Consider the following 12,169-nt stretch of genomic DNA (forward strand, 5'->3'; position numbering starts at 1 on the left):
GAATGGATACCCACTCCAGTATTCTTGCCTGGGAAATCTCATGGACAGAGGAGCCTGGCGGGTTGCAAAGAGTCAGACACAACCTAGCGACTAAACAATATCGTGCATGAGAATCATTCAATCCATTGATGACTTAGTTAGAACACAAAGGCAGAGGAAAGGAGAGTTCTTGCTCTCCTGGCTGACTGAGTTGGGACATCCATCTCTCCTGCTCCTGAATGAGGATCTACATCAGCAGTGCTCTTGGCTCTCAGGCTTCAGACTCAAACTGGAAATACACCACCAGCTTCCTGGGTCTCCTGTTCACAGACAGCAGATGTGACACTTCTCAGCCTCCATCATTATGAGATCCAACTCCTTTGAGTAAGTATCTTTCTTATACACTTGTTATTTATTTTACATACAGCTCCTACTGGTTCTGTTTCTCTGGAGAACACTGACTAATACTGCAGCACAGGGTGTCAGGAAAGTCTTCCTTTTATGCTGTTGTTCATGGACTGCAGCACACCAGGCTTGCCTGTCCTTCACTGTCTCCCAGAGTTTGCTCAAACTCATGTCCATTGAGTCTGTGATGCCATCCAACCATCTCATCCTCTGTCATCCCCTTCTCCTCCTGCCTTCAATCTTTCCAAGCATCAGGATCTTTTCCAATGAGTCAGCTCTTCACATCAGGTGGCCAAAGTATTGGAGCTTCAGCATCAATCCTTCCAATGAATATTCAGGAGTGATTTCCTTTAGGATTGACTGGTTTAATCTCCTTGCTGTCCAAGGAACTCTCAAGAGTCTTCTCCAGTACCACATTTCAAAAGCATTAGGAAAGTATTCCTTAAAAATGTAAATTTAAGCAGAGATCTACAGTGGAATGTGAGTTCGCTAGATGAAGGAGAGGGAAAGGGAAAGGGAATGAGCAAGGGAGAGGAATTAATGTGAGCAAAGGCCATGGCTACTTTGGAGAGCTGGAGGATGAGTGGCTTGGCTGGGCTGTTGAGAGCCAGGAAAATATTGATGAGAGAAAACCAGAGAAATAGACAGGGCCCAGACCATGCAGGACACTATGGTATTGTTAAGGATTCAGGACTTTATCCAGAGAGAAGTGGGGAGTCATTGACAATTTCTAAGGTCTCCAGGAGTTACAAGCATCCACCATGTTTGTTTATTTCATTGCAGAATCTAGGCCTGTCTTGGTTTGAAGCGATGCCAGATGTACTGTCTCCTGAAAAGCTCCCCTGGGCTTCTAGAAGGCACTGTGGACTTCCTCCTGTCACAGTCTGTCTTTCCACCACTGAACCCATTCACTGTGTGACAGATTGTGAATGGCAGGAAGGCGAGCTGTGAGGTCCAGCAGTGGGATTTCTCTTGACCTCTGTGGACTCCTGTCTGCTGACTGGAAAAGTCCAAGACCTCGGGTCTCTGTTTTTTTTCTCCACACCTGAGTCTGCTTCACATCCCTTGGATGCTGGGGGAATAAATACGTGAAAGGTGTGTGAGACTTTCCTGGGTGTTGAGGTTACAGCCAGTGCTCATGTAGAGGACACATGGCCACGGGGCAGCCCCGACAGCTCCCCCCAGTGGAGCCCACAAGAGCTGCCTGCTGGCCAGGGCCGTGTCTGTACGGCTGCAGCCTCACTCACGCCCACAGAGAGGGCTAGGACAGTGGAACGGCTTTCCAATAAAATGTAGCACCAACTGTGTGCTGGGCACAGGAAGTGAGCAAACGGATAACTTCCCTGAGGTGCAGAGTGAATCGTGCTGAACCATAAGGCTTTCCTGGTGGCTCTGACAGTAGAGAATCCACCTGCAATGAAGTAGATCCAGCTTCGGTTGGTAAGATCCCCTGGAGAGGGGAATGGCTACCCACTCCAGTATTCTTGCCTGGGAAATCCCATGGACAGAAGAGCCTGGCAGGTTACTGTCCATGGGGTCACAAAGAGTCAGACATGACTGAGTGACTAATACTTTTTCATAGAAACCACAAATCAAAAAAAAAAAATTTTTTTAAACAGGAATCAAATTTTCCCAGGAAGTGTGAATATATGTATACACACACACACACACACACACACACACACACACACAGGTTTCCCAGGTGCCAAGTAGGAGACATGGGTTCCATCCCTGGGTTGGGAAGATCCCTGGAGTAGGAAATGGCAACCCACTCCAGTATTCTTGCCTGGAAATCCCACAGACAGAGGAGCCTGGTGGGCTACAGTCCAGGGGTTGCTAAGAGTCATACAGGACTCTGTGACTATACAACAAAATATATTACATATTATATATATAGATAATACATATGTATGTGAATGGATAATATATCTGGATGGATGCTACATATGGATAATACATATATATATTTGGATGGATCATATATATATATATATATGGATAATACACATATACATGGGTGGATATATGTATATAAAATACATCAGATCAGATCAGATCAGTCGCTCAGTCGTGTCCGACTCTTTGCGACCACATGAATTGCAGCACGCCAGGCCTCCCTGTCCATCACCAACTCCCGGAGTTCACTGAGACTCACGTCCATCGAGTCAGTGATGCCATCCAGCCATCTCATCCTCTGTCGTCCCCTTCTCCTCCTGCCCCCAATCTCTCCCAGCATCAGAGTCTTTTCCAATGAGTCAACTCTTTGCATGAGGTGGCCAAAGTACTGGAGTTTCAGCTTTAGCATCAGTCCTTCCAAAGAAATCCCAGGGCTGATCTCCTTCAGAATGGACTGGTTGGATCTAATGTGTGTTAAAATTAGGCAGAATAATGGCTCTGCAGAGATGTTAACATTCTAATCCAGGGAGCCTGTGATTTTGTGTCTTCCAATACAAAAGAGACTCTGCAGATGTGAATAAGTCCAAGGACCCTGAGAGGGAAAACTTTCCCCCTGCATTGGAAGTGCAGAGTCTTAACCACTGGACCACCAGGGAAGTCCTGGAAGGCACTGAATCTGAATGGATATGATCGGTGGCTAGAGAGAGAAGATTCAGAACTCTTAGGACTTTTCAGACTTGGACAACCAGAGAGTAGCTCTTGACAGTCCCTAAACTGGAAAATTTAGGAGGTTGGGAAATATAAGCAGAAATTTCAGGACAAGAAAATAATTTTGGCTTAAACCTAATTTCAGATACGTGTGGGACACACAGATAAGATGACTAGGAGGAAACTGGACACTGTTGTTTGGAGCCTGGTGGGGAGCTGGGCTGGAGGCATGCATTCTGGGTGAGCATAGGGATGATTGAACCCAGGGCTCCAGTAAGATTTCTCAGGGAGAATCCGAAGAAAAGAAGAAGGCTGAAGGCACATCACTGGGCAAGAGTGATACTTAAAGGCAGTAGAAGGTACCATGGACTTCAGGGGTCCTGGGTCTCACCCCAGGTCAACGGTTTCAATTTTACACTAGACCCAAACAAAGATGAGAGAAGGTTAAGGTGTGCTGTGTGAGTCTGTGACTGTTTCTACAACTGAAGGCTCGCCCTACATGGACTACTGTTTCCTTCCCTGGACTCAAGTGGACCGACTACTTTGGCTCCTGGCCTGCCCTGCCCCATGTCCCAATTATAAGAGGCACTGTGCTGCTACAGTGACCACAGCTTGTACCATGTAGCTCTTTCCAACTAGGGAAGACTGATGAGACAAGGGCTATCAGTATGGATCTGGCCCTTAGCGTACGGCCTTCAAAACTTCGCATAAAATACAGTAGTTGTGTGGGAAGGGGTGAAATAGACAATGCTGGAAGACTGGGCATTTGGTGTTTAGGACCAGTAAGAACACAATGACCAAGTGTAAAATGAAGCTCTCCAGCCCCAGAACACTACAGGCCGACAGAAGAACTGGTTAAAAAGAAAAAGGGACACATGTCAGAGAGAAACAGAGTTGCCATGAGCAAGAGACTCGTGGTCATAGGAGAGGAGGAAGAGCCTTACTTAGCTGGGTATGTGCAGGGCCAGATGTCAAGTTCATCCCGCTAAACCAGAACATATTAAAGCTTCATCACGATAGACCTGACGTACAGTTGCCGTGGACAGATATTTACAGACAGTCCTCACTGGTATAAATGCAGGCACACACAGACATGCAGACTCTATTTTTTTAAATAATTTCATTTATTTTTATTTTTGGCTGTGCTGGGTCTTTGCTGCTGCATGGGCTTTCCCTAGTTGAGGTGAACGTGGGCTATTCTCTAGTTGTGGTCACGGGCTTCTCGTTGCCATGACTTCTCTCGCTGTGGAGCACAGGCTCTCGGTGCTCGGGCTTCAGTAGGTGCACCTCACAGCTTCAGCAGTTGTGGCTCACAGGCTCTAGAGCACAGGCTCAGTAGTTGTGGTGCCTGGGCTTAGTTTCTCTGCATCTTGTGGAATCTTCCTGATAAGACTCTATTTTTAAATCTCCATGAAGTGATGCATCAGTTTAGAATCTTGGTGGAGATGATATCACAGGTGTGTGTAACTTGTCCAAATTCATCCAACAGTTGTAGGATTATAATCCTCATGCAATGCTGCTCCATCCACCCCACACCCAATTTTGTCTTGCAGCAACTAAGTCCAGGCTGGTGGAACACCATGAAGCAGTTCTGTATGCTGGAATTATGCCAACGTGTGGTAAATATCTCCCCACAATGACTTTTCACTTCGCCAGCTTTTGCAGCAGAATCCTTTCTGTAGTTAACACAAGGATAAATGCAGCTCAGATAGCCCTCTCCAAAGGAACCCAAATTCTAAATTAATGAAGTCTGAATTAATGAGGTTTTATAAACATATCACAGGCACGGGGCTCACCTCTGTAAATAGCAATTGGCAATTTCATTAATTGGGGTCAGGATCTGGTCTGTACTTCTCTTGTCAAATGCAATCAGTCATGGGAAGTAGGATCTTCATTTATCATAAACCTGGTGTGCTTCTAAGTCAGAAGCTGTGTACTTGAGTTTCCCGGGAATGTAGTAACCAGTCTCAGAGATCTCTTCCTGGAATTAAAGTTCCCACCAAAACATAGGAACTTTCTTGGGCAAGTGAGTAATTATCTTTCAGGAGAGAGGATAGATAAAGAGCTCTCTGAGAGATAGATGTGCAACAGTTAGTGCCAATTTATTTTGGATATTTGCCCAAAATAAAAGATGAAAACGCGGAAGAAGTTCTCAGTAAATGTTGCAGTTGAGAACATAGGACCAGCACCTCCCTAGGAAGTGAAATGAAAGTCACTCATTCATGTCCGCCCTCTTTGAGACTCCATGGACTATACAATCCACGGAATTCTCCAGTCCAGAATCCTGGAATGGGTAGCCTTTCCCTTCTCCAGGGGATCTTCCCAACCCAGGGACTGAACCTGGGTCTCCTGCATTGCAGGAGGATTCTTTACCATCTGAGCCACCAGAGAAGCCCTAGGAAGCTAACTATTAAATCAGACTTTGGCAATAGGAGCCTATTATGTTCAGTGGGGAACAGGATTGACCTATGGTATATCTGAGTCGATAAGTATGAGTAGGTCTAATAAATATATGTACAACTTAACTGGATATGTTCGGGGCAGACTTCAAGTTTATCCCACTACACCAGGATGCACAAATGCATCATCATGACATACCCGACAAACACTTGCCATGAACAGATCCTTACCAAAAAAATCCTTGCTGGTATCAATGGAGGCACAAACAGACATGCAGATTGTATTTTAAAATCTCCATGCAGTGTTGTATCAGTTTAGAACCTTGATTGTGGTGATAATATCACATGTGTAGGTACATGTCCAAATTCATCAAGATGTGTACATTAAATGTGTGAAGTTTTTACATACCAATTGTACTACAAGAAAGTATACAAAGACTCTTGAGGGTTCCTTGGGCTTCCAAGAGATCAAACCAGTCAATCCTAAAGGAAATAAACTCTGAATATTCATTGGAAGTACTGACGCTGAAGCTCCAATACTTTGGCCACATGATGCAAAGAGCTGACTCATAGGAAAAGACCCTGAGGCTGGGAAAGATTGAGGTCAAAAGGAGTAGGGGGCAGAGAGGATGAGATGGTTGGATGGACATGAGTTTGAGCAAACTCTGGGAGATAGTGGAGGATAGAGGAGCCTGGCATGCTACAATCCATGGGGTTGCAAAGAGCTGGACAGGACTTAAGGACTGAACAACAATTATATATATATAATGCTGAGCAAACAAAAGAAAGCTGCAGAATGATATGTACAGTGTACGACCATTTATATAAAATTTAAGACATGAAAATCAAGTCCATGTATTTTTATGACCATATATATAGTAAAAGTTTATTGTTTTTTAATGTGGAATGATAAACACCTAACTCAGGGTGTTGGTTATTTCTAAGAAAGGAAGGAGAGAAACAAAATTAGGGAGGAGTATCCAGTGGATTTTAACTGTATTTATAACATTTTCTTTGAAATAAATCCTTCTGAGATAAAGGAAAAAAAGCGTTTGTGTGTCTGAGTATATATTTCCACACACATAATGAATGGCTCCTCGATATTCTTCAGTGGTTGAGACATACCTGTCAGAACTGAAACCTTAAAATCTATGTGCAGGCAGAAATAGAATGCCTGGTATTTACATCTCACCTGGCACTTTTCAAAGCATTTTCATCATCTTAGATATTTTAAAATCATAAGTAGGCAAGTTCTGCAGATGTCATTATCCAATCTGACAGATGAAGTACAGAGAGGTAAAACAGAAGGATGAAGATGGAGAGCTGAGTGTTTCTCGATTCACAGGAGTTTTTCCTAAGTTGCCAATAATCACAAATCTCTTCCTTCCCATACACAGCCTTCGGCATCCAAGTGCCTCCAGAGAGGAAAGCAGGCCCATGGCACTCTGAACTCCACTCTAGCCTGCCAGGCTCCTCTGTCCATGGGATTTCCCAGGCAAGAATACTGGAGTGGGTTGCCATTTCCTCCTCCAGGGGATCTTTCCCAACCCAGGGATCAAACCCATGTCTCCTATATTGGCAGGCAGACTTTTTATGTTTTTTTTTTTAAACCACTGAACCATCTGAGAAGCCCCAGTGATTCTAATACTGGGGGCCAAATGTCTGATTGGAAGCCACAGTTGACCCTTTTCCAATAGAGCTTCAAGAACTTTAGACGTATTTTGAAAGTAAAATTGTCTCTTAAAATGCCAGTGTGTGTTGTGAAAAGGATGTTACCGTGGAAATCGAGATGAATTAGATCAGTGGAACGAGACTGAGAATTTATTTTCCACATTTGGAAAACCCGCATTTATTGAGCACCCACTGTGTGCCTCACAGCCCTGAGCTACCTGGACTATATTATAGTGGAGGGGGGAGGTATTCAAGTGAAATAAGCATGAGTCTTGCCCTCAAAGGATGTTCATGCTAAAGGAAATAGGTTCATAAATAACTGGAGAACAGATGCAGTTGCCAGAAGGAGGTAGAGTGGATCCTCTAGGTGGGAGTCTGCAACCTCCAGGCCATGGACTGGTACCTCCTCTCAGATCAGCGGCAGCATCAGATTTGAAATAAAGTGTACGATAAATATAATGCACTTGAATCATCCCCAAGCCATCGCCCCACCTCCAGTCAACGGAAAAATTGTCTTGCATGAAATCAGTCCCTGGTACCTGGCTGGGGACTGCTGCTCTAGGGCACGGAAGTGGGTACGAGGCAGGGTCTGCATTGTGTGCACAAGAAGAAGGTAAGAGGAGAGACTGACTGGAGAAAAGGCCTCAGCAGGACCTCAGAGTGGAGCCAAGAGAGTGAAGGTCCTGGCGTTTTCTCAGTCAGATTCAGGGTCCTCTGTCAAACAGGTGAAAACTAGCGCTTTGCTGTCAACAGAGACCAAAGCCACAGACCTGGACCCCAACAAAAATGCTCTTTGAAAAGGAATAATAATAATAATATATATATTATTGTTTTATATATATTATTGTCTTATATATATATATATCATTAGCATCCTCATTTTTCAGTACAGGAAAGTAAACCCAGACTGGTTAAGCCATTAACCTCATAGCACACAGCTGGCAAGTGGTAGCCCTGAGGTTCCGCCTCACTCTGGCTCTGGAGTCTGTCCTCTGGAATGGCCACAGACACGTATTTGGGAAGCCTGCTCAACCCATGCTGTTTGCTTTGGAATTACCAACCTGCCCAAGACAACTGGACCTGGAGTGGACAGGTCCAGTCGTGGACTCAGATCAGCCAATCAGATTCTCACCATGAAAAACAGAGTATGATTTCAGTCCCTGACTTTCCAGTTTCAATCCTAACCTATCCTGTTCTTGGATATCTGTTAGACTGTCTGTGATCCTTAAAATAGCCAGCTGCCCTTCTCAGTTGAGTGGTTTCTGTCCCCGTAATCCGATAATGCCTGTTGAAACCACATCCTCACAACATCCCCAAAGCGGATTTCTTTTCAAGATTGCCGATCATCACCTCTTAACAATGGACTCCAGTAGATCTTAAATGCTCTTATCACAAGGAAAAAAATTGTAACTGTGGGTGATGATGGGTGTTAACTAGACTTCTGTGGCAATCATTCCACAATATATACAAATATCAAGTCTTGTTTGCACACCTGAAGCAAATATAATATTTCAACTACATCTCAATAAAAGAGATTGACTCCAGGGGCCTCTTTGTCCTGTTCTGCAACTGCAGCTTGTGCCTAATCACTCTGCCTTACCCACTCTGTCTCTCCTCTGAGCCTATATGTCATCCTGTCACTGATTTCTTAGGCTGGCTACCTCTAATCATCTATATGGCTTAAGGATCTCTACCAGGAAAGATTCCATGATTCCTTAAGGCTGGACATGCCTTCTCCTGTGCTCCAGGGGCACTTCTGCAAAGATACGTACCTCCCATATGAAAGAAATATGACCAAATATTACATCCAGACATGCACAGTCGCTAAGTCATGTCCTACTCTTTATGACACCATGGACTGTAACCTGCCAGGCTCCTCTGTCCATGGGATTTCCCAGGCAAGAATACTAGAGTGGGTATCCATTCCCTCCTCCAGAGGATCTTCCCAACCCAGGGATCAAACCCATGTCTCCTGAATTGGCAAGTGGATTCTTTACCACTGCACCACCCAGGAAGTCTGGATATTACAAACGCCTGAGCAAAACTAGCAAGCTACAGAAGACGGTGGGTCATAGGCCCCTTTTATGGAAAAAGTTTAGATGTGCATGTAAGAAACATAAGCAGGTCATGTCACCGCTTGTGTGAATCTTCCACTGAGGTTCAATCATATAACAAAATGCAAAGGCCAGACTAGCTTATGAGACCCTGGGGGATAGAATGCACCCATCCCTTCATCCCCACCTCTATTTATTTATTTATTTTGCCTCACTGACTCCTTCTTTTTAAAGGCTCTTTGACTCCTTAAATTAATGGAGGCATAAGGAGATTAAGGAAGTTCACTACCTGATCTCACCCCTACCCCCATATCTAGGCTTTTGATTCTTGTGCAACCAAAATGCATTGTATTATGCTTTCCTCCTAGGACAATGGACAAATGTATACTCCCCTTAGATCCACTGTTGAAATGAACAGATGGCAAGAGGTTCTTCATCAGAAGAGGATCTGCTCCTAGGTAATGTGAAACAAAAATGCCCTGCAAATTTTAAATAAGTAAAGACACCAAAAATATACATACATGTACATGCATGGATACACGGTTACAAAAATATTACAGTAGGTGTTTTGGAGCAATGGGATCTCAAGAGATGCTTATTTTCTTTCTCTACCATTTAAAGATTTTACAAAAAAATTTTTAGCACTTTATAATAGAAAAAAGTGTTTTGATATTAAAGGAAAAACTGCAAGGATCTGGAGAGTAGGCAGAAGTCTGTTCATGATACTCTAACCTCTTTGTGTGGTTGAGTCCTTTCTTGTTTTATTTATGTACTGATACCTTTTAATCTCTATTCTGTACTCCTGTTCTCCCCCACAGGAAACAGCTCTAATACACTTGACATATATCTTTATATCTGGATAGAATATTGGGGTGAGTAGCCATTCCCTTCTCCAGGGGACCTTCCTGACCCAGGGATCACACTCGGGTCTCCAGCATTGCAGGCAGATTCTTTACCGTCTGAACCCCCAGGGAAGCCCCTTTCACTTTTCACTTTCCTACACTTACAAAGTACACAGTGCTATTTTGTGTCAGTACATATTTTTTATCTACAGAATTGTTTTTACATATTTATTTGTCCTAAAGATTCTATAAACTCCTCCCCACAAGGAGTGAGAATTTATATTTGGAGCTCTGTGGTCCAGTATGGCATTTGGCATAGAGGAATAACACAATAAATATTAGTAGAGCTGAACTGAAATTTTACCACCCTTTTTTCTTAAAATCTCACCTTTTCTGAGCTTCAGGAATACTTCCTTCCCCTGGCTTCCCTCCTGCTTCCCTGGTTGCCTGAAAGACTCCTCCTTTCTTCCCATCCCTTAATTATGGGCCCTACCGAAGGTCCCCTCCTTGTGTCTCTCCTGCTTTCCTTCCACCTGACCCACCACCATCACCTCTTCCATGCCCGTGGCTTTCATTACGATGTTAGCATAGCTGTCTCTCAAACCTTCATCTCAAGCTATCGACCCACATCCTCATCAAACAGCTGAATGTCCCACAGGCAACTCACACTCAATGTGAAAGCATGACCTTACTCACCTCGCCACTTGAGACTCTACTTTCTCCTTTGTCCCTTCTCCTAGTGCAGGCATTAGCATTCTCCAGTCCCTCCATCTTTAATAAAATGTCTCCCTTCTCTACTCTGTATATGGGATAACTCACCAGAACCTTTCATTTCTACCTAACAGCTAACACTCATTCATAGCCAGGAGCTTTACTTGGTCCTGAGAATACAGGGGTGAGCAAGACAGGTAAGTTTCTGATTCTTGGGAGACGGACAATAGACAGGTAAATAAGCAGTGTGTTGCAAAGTGTGGTCAGTGCTGTGAAGGAAGGAAGCAGGGTGATGTGAATAACTGGGGCGATGAAGGTGGTCAGGAAGGGTATCTGAGTAGGATGAGAAGGGAATCTCTCATCAAAAGACCCAGGAAGAACAAGCAATCCAGGTTCCAGAACCAACAGATGCCAAGGCTACAGGCAGAGAAGGAGCTTCCCATGTCCAAGGAGCAGCAGTGAGTGCCTCACGGCAGGTCTTATGGAAGGGGGAGTCCTCATATTTAGATTAGATTGAGGGGGACCTGAGATAAGAACAGAAAGGGCCTTGGAGTCCACTCAAGGCATTTGTATTTTCTTCTAAATGTGATAGGAACTCAAAAGGCAGCATTTAAGTAGGGCATGGAGTCTGAGCTGATTTATGCTTTTCCAAGTTCACTTTCATGGATGGGGATTAGGTGGGTTATGGGTCTGGAGTACGGAAGCAAGTTCAAAGCTTTTGCATAAGGCCAGGTAAGAGATAGTGACAGCCTGAACCACAGGATGCCAGTGACCGCGGTGAGCGGTGGACCAATTTGAGACACACGTTGGAGGAGAAATTGATAGGACTTGCTGATGGACTGAATATGTGTTGGGGGCCAGAGTGAGGCACTCCGCCCATGGCAAAGGTCATGAGGAAGGAGGCTCGACATACGCAAAGGCGGGATCGAGCCTCAGGAGTCCCCCTGGAAATCCTCGAGCGTCTACCCCCATAACCAGAGCCTGCCTACTTTACTACTTTGTGCTCTTACCTACACCTCTGACTTTACGGGGGGCTGTCCCCCACCACCTCTTTCAGAGAAGGAGTTAACCTAGAGCTCCAGTCAATAAAAACTCTTGGGTGTAACAAGAGTGTTTTAACCTACAAACTCCTCTGAAGGTTCTCTAGCCTGCCTGACAGGCTCGTCGGGCCGCATGTGATTGCTCACAGCCTCCCAACCGTGAGAGGCACGAGATGCTTTAAACCTTCTAAAAACAGGTTCTTTAGAGAAGTTAGAAAACTATAAGTATAGTGGGCTAATTAGAAATTGTGTTGGTGAAGGGTTTTTCATTTGTTGAGCCAATGTTTGTTGCTACGTCTCCACATCCCCTGCCCTTACACACATTAATGAATATATAGAAGAAATAAGTATTAACCTTTGATATTAATCACGTTAGACCTTAGGCTAAGTAAATTCTTTCCTTAACTAAAACCCACTACACTGTCACCCTGTAGGAATGTAACTTTATTTGGGTGGCGTCTGTT

This window comes from Bos javanicus, chromosome 5, assembly GCF_032452875.1.
Source record: "Bos javanicus breed banteng chromosome 5, ARS-OSU_banteng_1.0, whole genome shotgun sequence".
Taxonomy (NCBI): Eukaryota; Metazoa; Chordata; class Mammalia; order Artiodactyla; family Bovidae; genus Bos; species Bos javanicus.